Raw genomic sequence first — 16,180 nt, 5'->3', positions numbered from 1 at the left:
GGAGAAAATGTGTAATTCTCGACAAATTCCGCCACTAATAATATTGTGCCTAGCTGAAATACTTCGCGAGAATTCTTAAATTCATACGTTTGCCACCTAGACCTATGCAAGTGTTTGATATACTTATAGAATTCTTTTTAAAACACCCACATGAATTGTGAAATAGGAGTCTTATCCTCAAGTACATAGTTGATCCTCTTAGGCATCAGAGTTGAAGAAGATGGTTGATTTCCCACGACATACTCATAATGCTTCCCTGTGACGGTGAAATCTAACATCCCAGACTAGTTGGGATCAACAAGAAAGTTCCTATGGAGCAATGTCAAATCACCACATTCAGTGCATTTTCTCCCACCTATACATATTTTCTTGTAATACAAATCTTTTGGCTCCCTTCTACATAATATTGATGAAACAAAATAATGCATTGTAGGAGGAGGATGGTTGTCATGACAGTTCTTCTTGTAAAAATATTAGAAAGTGTCATAATGAAGATGAAATTCAACGTGATATCGGTAAGAACATGTGTCACGGATTGTATTAGGCCTAATAAACCATGGCTTCAATTTCTAAAACATCCTTATGGATATCTTAACAAGGGGATTGTTTTCCTGAAATTCCTCGAATAGTGCAATTTCTATCATTTCTACAAAGTGCTTAGCGTGTTCCAAATACTCACTTTTACCTATGTGATGTCATATGACATTATTTCTATCTGGAGTAGCATGGGAATGGATCTCCCAAAACTCTACCACAAATTCTCATTCCTACTGTAAGCCTGTCTTGGTAGGGTTACCTGATGATAAGAGTCCAACAAGCATATTCATCATCTTCATTCACTTGAACCCTGAATTTGGCATGCTTGTGAAAGGTATTTCTCGACACGTGGAGAAATTTTGATATTGTTTCCAACTTTTGTTGTCTTTATGTCCTTGGTGCAACAACAACAGTTGTAATTTCCATGCGTGCAACTCAAACATCAAGTTTTCTTGATTTTCCAAACATAGTGAATGCCTTTGATATATTTTTAGCGACATTCATATGTGTATTCTTGCTTTTAGCATCTTGGACACTCAAAATCTTTATGGCATGTTTTAGTTTCTATGTTTGATCAACCCATGTAGTATTTGAGCTTGTGCAACAACTGAATGTTTCTCAAAATGTTGTTAAACGGTGTTATTAACATGGTCTCTAATAGTGGAAGCAAGGATAAGCTCCCCAAGGTCCTCTATAGTGCTTGCATACAAATTTTCTATAAACGGTCCACCAGTTTCCAAACCACTGCAATTCCCTGTTATCTTGTCAACTTGAGAGGAAACAATTTTTTCTTCCAATGGTTGGTCAAATTGATATGGAAAATATTCTTCCTCCATTGGTACATTAGCTTGACATGGAACATGTTGTTCCCTTCATGAAAATTGATCAGGTTGATAGGGAACATTTTCCTCTACTGTTTGATCAGTTCCATAAGGCACATCTTGCACATCTTGATCATCATCTACTTGACCAACTTGATGGGACACAACTTCTCCCTCTTATGGTTGTTCAATTTCCATCCCTACATAATGGAATACAAAATATACTTGTAAGTAAATTGAATCATCATCATAAGAAAAATGAATAGTAAATATATGTATGTTTATTTAAGAAATCGTCATTGGTAACAAGTCATGATATGATTTGATAGTAGACAACTAGGTACCATGCGTTAACATGGACCAAGGGTTATAAGTTGAAACATGGAAATAAAATGGTTTCAAGCTTAGGGAAATATGGGTCGAAGAAGAGTACACCAGTAAAGGTATCAGTCCTTGTGTCAACAAAAAGGGTGACGCAGAATATGATGAAAGATAAACGCATTCATCCCAAATCAATAAAAATTAATTTGGAAGTTAAAATTTTAGTGTGAGTGTACTTGATCTCGGTATCATTCAAATTTCAACTCAAGTAATATATAATATGTTCATCCCCTTAGTCATCCTCTTGAGCCAGTACCATAACAATGGTAGTAATAGCTGCAACAAGATATAGGAAATAATATCATTGATAGTCAGGGGGATACAATATGATGCTCGAACCAGGACTTATTTCAAAGCATCAAAATATTTTTGGGTTGTATCATCCCAATGGAAGGGAACCCCTTTTTTCAATAGGTGAGTAAATCCTTTCGTAAGTTTTGCATAATTGGGGACGAATCTCCATAGAAAGTTAGCCTTCCCTTGGAGGAATTGTAATTGACCAAGTGAAGATGGTGCAGGAAAGTCAAGGATCACTTGCACTTTGATATGATTGATGTGGATTCCTTATTTTGACATGTACGAATCAGATAAGTCTACCGGACTTAACATAAAAGACACATTTGTGTGGATTTAACCTAATGTTATAATGTCAGGTCTTCAAGTTGGATCGGTATAAATAGGAAGTGAAAACTCTGGTTGATAAACTTTAGATGTTGTTTTAGAGGGAGTAATTTCTGATGTACCCTCGATAGTTTGTGTTTTCTTATTCTTTCGACAACTAGATGTTTCCTCATAAGGTAAAGGAGGAAATATTTACATCCTACATGAGTGTTGAGGGATTTTTTGCTCCACGGTTTACTAATTAATTTTAAAACTTTAAGACACAAAACAAAACAAAGGGGTAACTAGGCAGATAAGGATTACCAAGTCACTGTGAACTGCAGAATACCATTTCCAATACATGCAAGAAATCTCCCCGAATGTTGTGTGCAATGTATCACAGATAACAGGGTGGTTGACTTTTACCTAGGGTTGGCTTTCATACTAGTGGGGACTTCCAAAATATACCCGAAGGTACGTGGAAGTGTAGTCTATCTTAGTGTTGTCTAATGTGTCATGTACAATAGGAAGTATTTTGATATACTTTTCATACGTGGAGCATCATCTGATATTCGCAAAGGTACATAGAGAATGATATGATATACTTACGTACATGGAATACTGATTACCCCCAGAATGTAACGTAGACAAGTAACCATAGATCCTATGTTTAAATACGTTGGAACACATCTCTAGCCTAGACCTCTATGTTTTTTGTTAATGCTTCAAATGCTCCCTAGGTTAATTGAATCAATTTTAGAGTTGATCTTCGATTATGTTTTAGTTTCAGGGATCATGAAACGAGTTCAAAGGGAATTATTATTTAAAGAACTTAATGATGTGGAGAATCTTTTGAATTTGAGAGAATGGGAGATTCTTGGAAAATCAAGCTAGTGATTATCAAATTGAAGGGCCAAAATTATTTCATTAGATAAAACAAAATCTATATCTACAAATTCATACAAATTTAATCAACTATAAGATACAATACATAAATACACACTCCATGACATAGTAGGGAACCTATTCAACTGATTTTTAAGTATATTAAAATGTGAAAGCCTACTATACAAAATCAAATTAGTTGGAAAACAAATTATTCATTAGAAGCACCATATCATTTAATGTTTTAAAACCTGTTACTAAAATTACCATAAAAAAATAGTAAGAATAACTTTCTTAAAGTAAGAACTTATAATTCCTATAAAGAATTTCACAATTCCAAATAAAAAGTGGAAGAAATGTGGGATGAAAAGGACAATGAAATTGTTGATAAGAAAACAAAAAGAAATTAGGAGATACAGGTTTTAGTGGATTTAGAGAACAAGGAAGATGCTTCAAGGTCTTATCAACAATGAATGTACATTGTTATTATTTGTGGTGGAGAGGGGAAAAAATGATTTGAGTGTTTTTTGGGAGAATGTACATGGAAATTGTAGCACAACAATCAAGTAGGGCACAAGGAGGGGTAAGAGGGTTAAAAACACTATATGTTTTTAGAAGGAATTTTTTTTTTGGATGTGCAAAGATGGATATCCAGTGTCTTTTATGTTTTCAATTATTTTCACCAAATCTTGAAAAATTTTAAAATAAATAACTCTTTTTTACTTTTTGAACCATAATTTTCAATATATTTCATGATTACATTTGTTGAGAAACAACTAGATGAATTTAAATGACATTAGATTATCACATTCTAAGAAGATTAAAATTGTGAGCATTTCTAGAATATCATCAATACATGCACGCTAATTTATTGCTTTTGCATTTATTATTTATAAATTTAATATTAATTAATCACATGATTCTTCCATGTAGCATTATATTTATATGCAATAATACACTCATTTTTGTGCAAGAACAAATCTACACTACACTTTGTATGTCATTAAAAAACTTGTTCTTTTTAAAAAAATCGCATAACCTTCATGTGAGAAGTAAAAGAAGAAACTTGTGAGGTTTTCAAAGGTAGGGATCGTCATTTATGATTCAAAGAACCATTAAATGTTATATATAATGATGAATGTTATGAAAGTTTAGTGTTGTTAAATATATGTTTAACAAAGAATGTCTTCTCAGTTCATGCATATTGGAAGTAGGGATATTCTTGCTCCTTGTAGATCTTGCCACATTTTCTCTCTTTTAACTCCTCCTTTGGATATCAAACATTAATCAAACTAATTTATAGGTTTTTGAACACCTATTTGACAACCATTTGTGCTAATACCTCTTGTAAATAAATTGCCATGAATTGTAATTCATGTAAATAATATATGGAAATTATGTTCCAATGGTTTTCTTTGGTTAAATCACATCCTTAGTTTTTGTGGGTTATCTTAAACCATTAAAATTCAAAGGTGATTCATAATTTTCATGAATTCAAGTGGTTTCAAAAAATTCTAATAAACCATGTTTTTTAGTATTTTCAATTGCATGGGTTCAAGTGGTTTTCAATAATTTGTATGGTTTCAAGTGGTTTCTTTAGTTGTTGTTACATCTCATTTTTTAACTACATGGTATTACTTTCAATGCTTATTTTATCTTAATTTTATTGTTTCATTCTCCATTTGTTTATGGTTTTCAATCATATTTCCTAATGCATACAATATGGAGCAAGTAATATGAGAAGTGAGACAATTTGAATTACCTATATTTGCATGAACTTCTTTTTCTCTCAATGTCTAACGTCTTTTTCTCATCATTTCTCTAGATTTCTCTTGTATTTTCTCTGTGGATGGAAATTTCTTTCATTTTCTAGATCCAAATCTCTAATTTCCCATTGTTGTGAATATTTGTGTAATTTCCACACTATATTATTTATGTATAAAAGAAAGTTTGCTGTTTTTTTGCACAATTGAGTTTAGAAACTAAACTATTTGTTGAAAGAAGAGGCTCGATCGAGCCCTTGAGAAATATAATCCACCATTATTGTCATTGATAAAAAGTTGGTAAGGTCGCGGGTAGGTTAGCTTTTCAATGGCTTGATCGGGCCACAAGTTAACCATGTATGCCACTCGATCGAGGGTTTCTTTAATGCTCAATTGAGAAATTTGAATTTTGAATTTAAGCACTCGATTGAGCATTTAAAGTGCTTGATCGAGCTCTTGAAGTCCTAAAAATTGCAATTTTAGCACTTCTTCTACAGATTTCTCTGCAACCCCATTTTTTACCCTATCAGAATTAGGATAGAAATTGTCCTTAAGTGGCGGAGTTGATCACATTGGATTCATGAACTAATCCTCTATCCAATGGCATATGAATTTGAAACTTTCGAATTCATATGATATTTTTCATCTAATTTCTTTTAAACATAACACTCGAAATTTGTTTGGACAGTTTCAAAGGAGATGAATAAAAAATCAACAACATAAAATATACACAATGAAAAAAATCAAAAAATATCACTATCTTCGTTTACGAATCCTCTTCAAAAGGGTACTCTTTGTTTTTAAATTTATTTAAAGAGTTGAAAAAATCTTACGTGAACACATGTGTCTCCAAAATAAAATCGAAATATTACTTCACCAACTTCTAAAAATAATAAAAAAACATAATTTTGCATAAAGAAATAGCATTTTAATATGAAAAACTTAGTTTTCTATGTGCAAATTATTCTTTTATATATATATATATATATAGTAAATTACTCGTTTTATACTAAGTTATGCTATGTGAACACACGCATATGGAAATTTGCAGGGACTATATTGCATTTAATGCTAAATTGAGAGGTTATACAACGCTACGTTTTTTTGCAAAAAATATCATTAGGACAAAAACATAATCCTATACATATTTTCTTTTTACTTTGAATCAAAATTCATAATTCTTATATGAATTTTGAGGGGTGCAATTCAATGAAAGAGGAAAAACTTGATATTTCATCGCCACATTTTGCCCAAAAGTGTAACCCATCTTCATGCTTTCACCCTTTACCATTATAAATTAAAATAATGATCCTATAACCATAGTTAAACTTAATTAATAAGCACATAAATATTTAATATTTACAATAACCTTACATTATAACAAGAATTTTGACCATGGATATTCATCCCCAGTGTATCATAGATATATTAACTTGTAAATAGGTTTTGCTACAATACCATGGCTTATCAATACCACGTGCCCAAAAACCATAACTCATTTCACAATCAAAATATTTTATATTAAATATAATTTTATAATATTCTTTTAATTAAATCTAAAAGCAAAAATGTTATAATTACTTTTGAGATACCTCTATACCCTTTATCATAACTATTACTAAAATTATTATGTGGATATTCCATAGAGATTAAATCAAAATTTTAATAAAAATAAAAATGAAAATACTTTTATATAAAGAGATGTGGGATTTATCTTTTACCAATATAAATTCATCTTAAGTAAAAATCTAAGATGCTTTGAAATGGATCAGACCTCTTCATGGAAAACTTCTTTTACAAAAAACAAAATTTACATCCCTCTCATTACACTGAGAAATACATTTTACAACTTAGTATATAAACGAACTATAAATATATTCATTTATCATCATCCTATGATTTTTAACTCATGTTAAAAAAAAACAAAAATCTAAATAACCACAATAAAGAGCCATATAAATATGTTGAATACTTCTAACGGAGAATTCCATCACATTACCTAAATTATCAAATAAAAAATTGTTGCATTGAATACTTCAATATTGAATTCCATCACTTTATCTAAAAATGATCTATTGTTATATGCCTTAATGAGAGATGATGGATATGGACACTGTCACATTAAATATCCGATAACAATAGTTGACGTGGATATAGTAAAATAAGAACTTTGAATGCCAAAGTTGGTTGGAGTCAAACTACATGGTGATAGGAAACATAAAAGATAATTATTATCGGCGGTAGGGATTTATGGAATGAAACAAAAAGTTTAGTATTATATTATTTCGGGTAGATAACAGTTATTAGTTAGTGTTAGGTCAAAGTCAGTGCTTCCAACAAAAGTGAAAAAGGTTGTAACGTTTGTGTATCCATTTGAATCTATCTATACATGAATTCTCAAGATAGTGTTTTCTTTATACATGAATTCTCAATTTTAGACGATTCTTGTAATGGCATTTTATAAATTAATGCATCATCTAAAAAAAATATCTACCGCAAATCAGAATCGATTATCATTTCTATAGTTGTGAATTGTCATAAATTTAATGGTACCTCTATTATATATTTAATTTAAATGGATAATAAATTATCATAAATTTATCACATTAAAATTTTAAATATTTTTATTTTTTTGCTAAAGGCAATATCATTTTTCAAATCAAAAGAAAAATGTTAATTCGATAGAAAAAGAAGAAAATCTTGCTCCAAAATTTTTTAATATTTTTTTTAATTAAATATTTGTAAAATGAATCTTAAAAATAAAAACCATTTCCTATAGATATATTAAAGCTTTTAAAGACATAAATATTTCAACATCAAAATTGTAATATTTGAAAATATTAATTTGATATAGTTATATTATAAATTTTGTTTCCATGCCATGTAAAAAACATCATTAAATCTAATATTAATATTAAACCATTCATACTAATATTGATATTAATATGAAATCTATCTTAATATTATATATTATAATATTAATATTATTAAATTTAATAAATTTGAAATAACACAATATTAAATTTTTATATTATAATATATATTAATATATCATGATGTATATTAACTCTAGATATATATGGGAGGGAAGAACAAATATATAGAGTGATAGAGGCAGAGAGATAGAGGTGGAGAGATAAAGGGAGTGACAATGGAGAGATGGAGATAAACTGAAGTAGAGGGTAGAGGAGGAATGGATAGAGAGAGAAGGAGATGAGTGAGAGAGGGGGAGAAGCATAAGAGAAAGAGAGGGAGACAAAGAGAGAGAGAGTGATGGAGGAAGAGAAAGGGACAGAGAGGAAGGGTGAAAGAGAGGAGGAGAGAGGGAGGGACAAAGAGATGGAGTTGGAGGGGCGAAGAGGGAGGGAAGAAGAAAGACATAGAGAGAAAAAAATGGAAAAAAAGAGAGGGAGTAACAAGGGATAGATGGAGAGAGAGTGTTATTTTTGGGGGTCAGATAGAGGGACAAATAAGGAGAGAATGGCAGGAAGAGAAGGAGGGATGGAGGGAGATAATGATAGAGTTGGAAGGCAAAGAGAGAGAGAGATAGAGAGGGAGGAAGAAAGAGAGCGGATGTGTGTGTGTGTGGGGGAGAGAGAGAGAGAGAGTGATAAGGGAGATGGAGAGAGAAGGAGAGAGGAGAGGAGGGAAGAGAGACAGAAGGTGGGAGAGAGGGAGAGAAGGATGGAAGAGAGAGATAGGGAGAGGAAGAGGGAGGAAGAGATAGATAGATATGGAGAAAGAGTGTGTATGTTTTGGGGGTGATATAGAGAGACAAAGGAGAGACATGGGGAGATAGAGATATAAATGGAAGGTGAAGAGAGGGAAGAAGAGAGGGAGGTATAGAGGGAGAAGTAGATAGATATGAAGATATATAAAGTGTGTGTGTTTGGGGGAGGTAATAAAGAGACAAGGGAGGAGAGATGGAGGGTGATATAGATATAGATGGAGGGGGGAGAGAGGGAAGAAGATTTCTTGCACTAGATGCATTGATTTCAGTGTAGATGTTGATTTCTAATCCTATTTGATTGATTGCACTACTTGCATTGATTTCATTGTATGTGGTGATTTCTAATCCTATTGATTGTTTTCACTAGATGCATTCATTTTAGTTTAGATGTTGATTTATAATCATATTTGATTGCTTGCACTAGATGCATTGATTTCAGTGTAGACAATGATTTCTAATCCTATTTGATTGCTTGCACTATATGCATTGATTTTAGTGTAGATGTTGTTTACTAATTATATTTGATTGACTGTGCTAGATTCATTGCTTTTAGTGTAGATGTTGATTTCTAATCTTATTTGATTGCTTACATTAGATGCATTGATTTCAGTGTAGATGTTGTTTTATAATCCTATTTTATTTCTTGCATTAGATGCATTGGTTTTAGTGTAAATTTTGCTTTTTGATTCAATGTAACTCAATGTATGATGGTATATTAATTTTAAAGTGGTTGGATTAACAATGTGCATTGATTGCAAGGTAAGCACAAAAAATTATTGACAATATGCATTGATTTTTGTGTTATAGTAATTCAACCTATTAATGTTGGAGAGAAAGAGAGACAAGGTATGATGTTTCCTACAATAGCTTGAGTTAAAGATTTGAATGCTTTACAATTTCAACTGCCCTTTTCATATAATGGATATGAAAAGAAGAAAAAGCTAACAAATAATGTCAATATTTTGTAAATATGGCCACTCATTAAAAAATAAATAAAACTACATTATTTCTTGACTTTGCAAAATAGATTGTAGATAAAAAAAATCATCAAAATATTCTTGAACGAAATCAAGTATTTCAAACATTAGCAAAGAAATAAATTATTTCAAGAGTAATCTTCACATGGTGAATTATTAAAACTACTCTTCAAGATACATTTAATAATACCTAGAGGGACATTATACGAAATAATTAGTTATCAAAGGTTGTCATACCTAAAATAAAATGAAATAGATATGCAGTATCAATCCTCCTATAAAATTTGACAAGACGTCTCCCTTCTTCATCGCTAACTAATTAATAATAGACAATTACATACACATATAGAGATATAACACAATAATTGTAACATTGACAAACATTACCATCCAAATCCAAATAAACACACAAACTACTGGGATGGGGCCCCCTGGGTTAGTTTGGGGTTAAGATAACCCAAATTTTGGTACAATTTTGTAAATAATGTAAAGTCTGTGCGATTTGTGGATGTGGAGCACGTAGATGATTAGGAGTCAAATGGGCTTAGCCTCTCACTTTGGATAAGTTTTGAGTCGGTTTTTGAGATTCACCCATGGTCCATGGACCATGGCATTGTATGAAAAAACTCTATAAATAGTGAGTCTTAGTGAAAACAAAAGAAAACTAAGAAGAACTAATATAAGGAATTAATTTGATTGAAGAAGCTAAGGAAGGAAGGCTTTGCTTCCTACTCTTAGATAGAGAAAGAAAGGCTACGCAACTGAGTGCATGGAGGCCTAGGTAGAGTCCGTAGCTGAGTGCGCAGACTCCTGCAGCTGTGTGCACAGGGAAGTTTGGGTCTGTAATCTGTGAATTGAGATCAATACAGACAAGTTTCTGAAGAATTATTGAGTATTTATGTTCATGTCTACTTATGTTATATGTCGCTGATGAATGACTTATTTTATCAAATATTGATTGAATGCTACGTGATTCTCTTAAATAAGTCTTAATAATGTAGGTAATGCATGTTTAAATATTTTCATGAAGGCTATGGTGATTCCACTTATGTTTATTAACGACTTAAGTAGATCTGCGTGAACACCAATTTAGGATTTCTTTCTAATGCGCGTATGTAGGTAAATCGACTATTAAAGGTCCGCAAGGACTGATCGTAGACCTTAGCAAAGGTCTGAAGGCTGTTTTGATAGAGTTGAAGTAACGTGCCCTAAGAGTTTATCGATCTTCCCGAGGGTAGATCCAATGAATTGGAAGACATCACACTAGTCTTTGGATGCATATACTTGGTTATTGCATGCCCCCATACTGCTTCGGGTGAGACTACAGCCTATGCTATGTGGGTTGTTACCGAAAGGGCCAATAGTGTAGGGTTTTGTTGGTTGTCGCAACTAAATCTAAACCTGGGTCAAGACCCCTTAAGCAACCAAATGGTTTCATTGTCAGGACTGGGATCTGCTTGAAAGAGATGTGTGATGTTGCATCATTGGAACCCAACCAAGAAAGAAATTGAAAAGTGGTTGGATTGGAAGATTCACAAGTTCACAGTGCAAGAAAACAGGAATCCATGCCTATCAAAGGAAGATTGGTTGGACAAATATTTGTATACATAGATACACGAAATATTCTTCTGCATCTTCCCAGTTGAACTGTATGAGTGGTTAGCCAAGTTGATAGACAATCAAGGAAGGTGGAAGCTCGATAGTCCTATAGTGTGGACTCTAAAATTAGTGCGATGACTAGAAGCCTCTGAAAACAAGATCGTGTGAGTTATCGATCATTGGCTCGATTGAATTCTAGGAGGACTTGTTATAGAATTTGCAGTTGATACCTCAGTCAGCTATAGTGAAGCGGAGTGAAGATACTTAAAGGGACCACGAGGTAAGTATTTAAGATCATTGAATACTTGGAATAAAACGTTGTTATGTGAAAAATTGGTGATGCCATTAAATTGATGTTTGGGTCTACGCTAAGTGGAATATTCTTCCGAAATCGTGAAGGATCATGACCAGAGGATAACTCCTTAATTGGACCTTCGTCATCACCCGGTAGACTACACTGCCAAGCATTGTTCATCTAATCACTAAGGGGATTCCCAAAACAAACCATCCATCCACTCCACCTCCACCTCCACCTCCACCGCATACACCTTCGCCCACCCTTCCACCTCCATCTCCACCCTTCAATATGGCAAATGCAATGAAGATGTTGATCTTCAAGGGCATAAGAAGTGAATATCCGAAGCAGTTATGGTTCATTGCGAATGTTGTATAGATAGCACAATAGATTACTAATGATAATATAAAGAAGGCACAGTTGGTTATTGCTTTTCAGTATCATTTGCTAACGTGGTACATGAAGTATTGCTTTGATAATCCTCTTGCAACACTAGCAGAGACTAAGATGGCTTTCAACAAAGATTTTAGTAAACCTAAATCTAACTCACAGTTGGTAATTGGATTTAAAGAGATCATGATGAGGGTCAAAGAAACACCTTGGGAATTTGATCGGAGTTTAAAATGTTAGATAAGAGAGGCTAACATGCAGATCACAGATAGACAGCATTGCGAATGGTTTATAGCATCACTTTTGCCCCACTTGAGAATTGTTCTGTCGCAACAAAATATAGAAGCATAGGCAGAAGCCTTGGAGATTGCGATGAGGCTGCATGCATCACCTATTCAGAATACGAACGTGGGAGTACAGCAGATCCACTAACAGTTAGAAAGCTTACACTTAGAAATACAGAGTTTGAAGAAAGATAAGGAAATTAAGCCTAAGGTGCACGCGGAAGTTAAGTGTTTGAAATGCAAGTGTCATGGACATGATAAGGATCAATGTCATGTGTACGCGGATTATATTATGGGAGGGGGGCTGATTCCCCTGAAACCAGAAGCCGCAGTAGGGTCGAGAATGCGGGTTGCACTGTGGTGCGCCATTTGTCAAGTTACCAGGAAACATGCAACGAACGATTTCCATTTACTTCAAAAGTTCGTTCAGACATCCCAGCAGTTGTTCTATAATTTCTGCAAATCCATGGCCACGATGAGTGACACTGTCGAAGCTATGAATTGATAATGGAAAGAACCCCTACATACCATATGCAAGAAGAAACTCAGCCTCCAGATCAAGGCACTAGAGGAGCGTGCAGAGGTTACCAGGGTCAAGGACGGGGCCGAGGAGGAGGAGGACCTGGTAGAGGTCGTGGTCAAATTATCTGCTACAACTGTGGATAACTAAGGCACTATGCATGAGACTACCAAAATCCTACACACCCATCATGTCAATACTACAGACAATTTGATCATACTATAGAAGAATTCCTAGTGCTAATAACTAAAATGAAAGAGAAGAAAAAACAGCCTCAACAGCCTATGCAGAATTTGCAGATGATGAGGGATGAGCCTTGCGAAGAAGATAAAAATGTTAATATTGTGCTAAGAAGTGGAATTACCACTGGTGCTGATAAATGTAAACAACCTAAAGAAGAAGGATGTGTCTGCAAAGCCCCAGAGAAAGAAGACAACTTTGATCTGGACCGCGTTAAGGAAACTTTTTTGGAAGCTAAGAAGAGCTTTGTGGGGGCCTCCACCTTAGAAAGCCAAGGCAAGATAAAAGAACTCAGCGCACCTGCAGAGGTTGATCCTTCTGTACTCACTATGTTTTTGGAGACCTGCATGAAACTGTTGCACGATAGAAAGGTTATGGAAGGCCTGCAAGAACTAATAAATAAATGTGCCAGCAAGGAAAAGGCCCCTGGTGAACACTATGCGGTCAGAAATATTGGCAAGCATAAGGCACGAACATGGTGAGAGATGAGGCTAACAATGCAAATAGGTGATTATGAGATGGACCAGGTCTTTTTGGATCTGGGGTCTGACGTGAACGTATTACCGAAACAAACATGGTAAAGGATGGGGAGACCTGTGCTGCAGTGGTCTTTGATTCAGCTTGGGATGGAAAGCTAGTAGAAAATCATCCCCATGGGATGATTATATGGAGTAACAGTTGGTATTGAAGGCCCAATCTTGCTGGAAAAATTTTAAGTTATAGAAATCATTGATGAGAGTAATCCCTACCCCGCACTCTTGGGAATTGACTGGGATATTGATATGAATGGGATCATTATTTTGAAGAAGAGGAAAATGTCGTTTGAAAGAAAGTAGCTTCGAGTTATAGTGCCACTAGACCCAACAGAAGGGGTGCGCTATACTAAACCAGTCGCGATTATGAGGAAAGTGACGATGAACTGGATCAAATTTACAAAATAACAGCGCGAGATCATGACTGGATCAATCCACGGTAGATTGGCAGATTGCATGGGACCGGGAGAGTTCCTGCACCTCTAATTTAGACGAGGAATTAGAATATTGGCAGAATCACTTGCATTAAGTCTCTACATTGCGATGCAATAAGATGACAAAGTTGTTGCGATGTGTTTCATTGGAGGTAAGAAAATTACCTTATTATGATGGTTTAACTGATGTAGATCTATTTTTGGAGGAATTTGAGCAAGAGGTCCCTGAGGACCATCGCTTCTAAGCATTGGAGTTGGCATTGCATGATACTCCTGCACGATGGTGGGGTATGCATAAGGATAGTTTTGCAAGATGGAGAGATTACAAAAGAATTATGATGTTATCATTCAGGCGTGCTAACACCAAAATGACTGAGAAGTATAATGGAAGGGACGATCTGCACGATCACCTAGCGAAGTGGACTAAAGCATGGGGAACAGAACCGCAGCGAGAATGGGTACACATATTTTGTCATACCTTGGACACAATTCCCATGAACTAGTATCTGGAAACAGAGCTCCGCCATGGCACCACGGAATGGGATGTACTGAAGGAAGGATTCTTATTAACTTTCAGTTTTGAAGATGGCTTTGCAAGCATCGATGAAGCACTGCAAGAGATTAAGGCAGTTATCTTCAGAACATTGAAGGAACCTATGGAATGGACCCAACCAGACTGGAGCACCCAGTTGTGCCACGCCTTGGAATACTATAACATGACCGCTGAAGAGGAAGAAGAAGACCCAAGGAACATCAATATTCTAGAGGCAGACGGGCATCGCGAAGTCGAAGAAGCACAAATATAAAATATGGACATCTCTGCACCTATGAAAACAAAGCAAGTAAACATTGGCACTAAGGATGAACCAAAGTTCACGAAAATTGGAGATTACTGGGATGACGCTACAATAGATAAAGTTGTTGAATTACTCCGTGACTACCAGGATCTCTTTCCAACTAAGTTTTCAGATCTAAAGGGAATAATCAATGATTTTGGCGCTAAGAAGATCACACTGAAGCCGAACGCGAAGCCTGTCAAACAAAGGCCTTACTGCCTTAATCCCAAGTATAAGGAAAAGGTTTGCCAAGAGCTAGATAAGATGATGGAGGCAAGCATCATTGAACTGGTTGAAGAATCTGATTGGGTGAGCCCAATGGTGATTCAAGAAAAGAAACAAAATGGCGAAATAAGGATCTGCATAGATCTGTGGAAGCTTAACGATGCATGTGTCAATGATCCATTTCCAACGCCATTCATAAATGAAGTGCTAAACAATGTTGGAGGGAAGGAGGCCTATTCCTTTACTGACAGGTTTTCAGGGTATCATGAAATCAAAATGGCGAAATAAGGATCTGCATAGATCTGTGGAAGCTTAACGATGCATGTGTCAATGATCCATTTCCAACGCCATTCATAAATGAAGTGCTAAACAATGTTGGAGGGAAGGAGGCCTATTCCTTTACTGACAGGTTTTCAGGGTATCATGAAATCAAGATTGCGCCAGAAGATAGAAGAAAAAAGACCTTCGCCATAGAGTGGGGTTTTTTCTAGTACATTGTGATGCCATTTGAGCTAAAAAATGCACCTGTGATATTTTCCCATGTAGTCAGAGCAACATTCAAGGAGTTCATTCATAAGTTTATGGAGGTATACTTTGATGACTGGACAGTTTTTGGATTAGTGAAGCGTGAAGTAGAAAGTCTATGCCTAATGTTGGATACATGTCACAAATACCATATTGTGCTGAATTTGAAGAAATGTATATTATGTGTTCCTTTTGGGATCTTGCTGGGTTATGTTGTGTGCAAGCAAGGATTGATGATGGACCCTGCAAAGATTGCGGTAATTATGAACTTGGAGGCCCCCAGGAACGCCAAGCAGCTACGCATAGTGCTGGGACATATGAGATACTATATAAAATGTATCAAAGCCTATGCTCAAATTATTGCGCCCATGGAGAAACTACTAAATAAGGACGCAACATTCTGTTGGGACAAAGCATGTCAACGCAACTTAGATGTGTTGAAGGAAAATATGGTCACTACACTGATTTTGGTATTCCCTGGTTGGAAAAAGGCATTTTATGTGCATGTGGATGCTTCTTGCATTGCGCTAGGTGCAGTACTAACACAGGCTGGTGAAGGAGAATTGGACCATCCTATAGTCTTCTCAAGTAGGAAGTTAACGAAG

Source organism: Pinus tabuliformis, chromosome 4_2 (assembly GCF_031772625.1).
Source record: "Pinus tabuliformis cultivar Carrire ecotype Pingquan chromosome 4_2, CPIR1, whole genome shotgun sequence".
NCBI classification, from domain to species: Eukaryota; Viridiplantae; Streptophyta; class Pinopsida; order Pinales; family Pinaceae; genus Pinus; species Pinus tabuliformis.
Note: the sequence above shows the minus strand (reverse complement) of the source record.